The sequence below is a fragment of the Capsicum annuum genome, chromosome 3 (assembly GCF_002878395.1).
Source record: "Capsicum annuum cultivar UCD-10X-F1 chromosome 3, UCD10Xv1.1, whole genome shotgun sequence".
NCBI classification, from domain to species: domain Eukaryota; kingdom Viridiplantae; phylum Streptophyta; class Magnoliopsida; order Solanales; family Solanaceae; genus Capsicum; species Capsicum annuum.
Genome location: NC_061113.1, coordinates 5,968,476 through 5,971,645, shown reverse-complemented (window position 1 = coordinate 5,971,645; position 3,170 = coordinate 5,968,476).

Here is a 3,170-nt window from a genome sequence, read left to right as displayed (position 1 = left end):
CTAAGGTCCTATTTAATACTTCCGTTTGGCCATCGGTTTTTGGGTGGAGTGAGGTCAAAAACAACAACTTAGTACCGAGTCTACCCCACATGCACTTCCAAAATTGGCTTAGGAATTTAGAATCGCTATCACTCACTATGGTCCTCGGAACACCATGAATTTTTACAACATTATCAACAAACAAAGAGGCTATACTAGGCGCATCATCATATTTAGAACAAGGAATAAAGTGAGCCATCTTGAAAAACTAATCTACCACGACAAAAATACTATCCCGCCCCCTTCTAGTCCTCGGCAATCCCAACACGAAGTCCATTGATATGTCAAGCCAAGGACGCAAAGGGGTGGACAATGGGGTGTACAATCCGTGGGGTTGGAGCCGTGACTTGGCTCCTTTGCACTCAACACATTTGCCGCAAATCTGGGCCACATCCTTGTGTATCTAGGCCAATAAAATTGTTCTTCCAAAATTCCGAGGGTCTTCTCAACCCCAAAATGGCCCATTAGACCGCCATTGTGTGATTCCCTCACAAATAATTCTCTCCACAAACTTGAGGGAACACACAATCGTCTACCTTTAAAAAACTATCCATCAAATTTGGTACAGGGATGGGAACTCTTATTCATAACCCACCTATCCCTATCCAACTCTTCACTTTCCTGATAGATAGGAGCGAAGTGAGGGTGTCCTCGGGATATAAAGACTTGAGGCTTTCAAACCCCATCAACTTAGACGACAAAGTAGACACAAGCACATGTTTTCGGGACAAAGCATCGGCAATCACATTGTCTTTACCCTTCTTGTATTGAATAACATAAGGGAAAGTTTCAAGAAATTCAATCCATTTGGCATACCGCCGGTTAAGCTTGTCTTGTGCCCGTAAATGCTTCAAGGATTCATGATCCGTTCAGATCACGAATTCTTTAGGCCACAAATAATATTGCCAAGTGGCCAAGGCTCTAATCAAGGCATACAACTCTAAATCATACGTAGAGTAGTTTAGAGTTTCCCCTTTGAGCTTTTCGCTAAAGTAGGCAATAGGCTTCAATTCTTGCATTAAAATCGTGCCTATGCCGACTTTGCTAGCATCATATTCGACCTCAAAAGTCTTGTCAAAATTTGGCAAATGTAGCAAAGGGGTCGAGATTAGCATAGATTTCAAGTCCTCGAAGGCCTTAGCTTGTTCATCTCCCCACTTGAAAGGCCGATCCTTTTTAATCACTTCGGTCAAGGGGGCAGAAATGGTGCTAAATCCTTTGACAAAACTTCTATAAAAACTAGCCAACCCATGGAAACTTCTCACTTCACCTACGGTTTTGGGAGTTGGCCAAGTTTTAATGGCGTCAATCTTAGATTCATCCACTTCAACCCCTCTTGAGCTCACCACAAATCCAAGAAATACAACCTCATGGACACCAAAAGAACACTTTTCTAGAATAGCATATAACTTCTCCTTTTGTTGGACATCAAACACACATTGTAAATGCTTTACATGCTTATCTAAGGACTTACTATACACCAACACATCATCAAAGTAAACAACAATAAACTTTCCGATAAATGGCTTCATCACATGATTCATTAACCTTGAAGGTACTTGGAACATTTGTTAGGCCGAATGGAATAACCATCCATTAATAGAGACCGAATTTGGTCTTGAAGGCAGTTTTCCATTCATCACCTGGTTGCATACAAATTTGGTGATAGCCACTCCTCGAATTAATTTTAGAAAACAAACACGAACCATTCAATTCATCAAGCGTATCATCTAACCTAGGAATAGGGTAATGATATTTTACCATTATCTTGTTGATGGATTGGCAATCAACGCACACACGCCAAGTCCTATCTTTCTTGGGAACTAGTAGCACCGAGACCGTACAAGGGCTCATACTCTCCTTGATATACCCTTTGTTGAGGAGTTCCTCAACTTGGCATTGCAATTCCTTGGTATCTATCGGGTTGCTCCTATAACCTGGTTTGTTGGGCAATTGTGAACCGACACAAAATCTATTTGGTGTTCAATTCCCCGAAGTGGGGGCAATCCTTGCGGTAATTCCTTTGGGAAGACATCCTCGTAATCCTGTAAAACATGAGAAATAGAAGGAGAAATGGAAATGTTAGTGGCGTTAGTATTAAAACAATGAGCCAAGAGGAGCATCAGAGTTCCTCGTCATGATCCACAAATAATTCTTTCCTCCTAGCCATCATCACCACACTTCTTTGCCACTTAGAAATTAGGAGCCCCTCGGTTTGCCCTACTCCCTCACTCTCGAGTTTCCCTCTTTTCCCCTTACTCTCGGCCTTCTTTCAATTTTCCATCAATTCTCGCATCTTTTGGTGCAATTTATTCACTTGGGAAGGCAATAATGGATGAAGAGCGACCTTGCGGCCATCCTTCTCAAGTGTAGACCGATTGGACTTTTCATCATATTTGGTCGACCTATTGTATTGCCAAGGCCTTCCTAACAACAAGTGACAAGCTTGAATTAGTATCACATCACAAAGCACCTCGTCATGGTAGTTGGCTACCTTAAAATGTATCACACATTGGCTTGTGAAATTTAACTCGCTGCATTAATTCAACCATTGAAACTTGTAAGGACTAGTCTGAGGTGTAGTCGGCAATTTCAAGAAGTTCACCATTGCAACACTAACCACATTAGCACAACTTCCACTATCTATCACTATAGTGCACACACTTTTCTTCACAAGATTATTGCCTTACTAATCATGGCACGCCTCACTACAAAGTTTGGAACCACACACTCCCTTCTTACGGATAAGCATCCTCACAATCATCATCATCATTATGTGGATCATTTTTGGGTTCCTCTCCATCTTGAGGCTTGGCCTCATTATCTTCTTTTTCAAGACCTACTTCCTTACCAAGATAATACAATCTCCCTTTCCTTAGGATCACATTATGATGGTTTGGACATTCATTGGCTTTATGTCCCCAACCTTGGCATTTGAAACATTGGAACCCTTTAGGATTAGGTATTTGTGAGCTTCTTGTCGGGGAGGAAATTTGTGGACTGTTTTAGTCTCGGGTAGCCTTGTAGTGGTGGGTTGGTCCTTGTTTTTGGGCCAAACCAAAGATGGTTGAACATATCTTTGCTTCTCGGCCAACCCGAGGTTGATGGTCCCTTTGCCTTGAGCGACGACC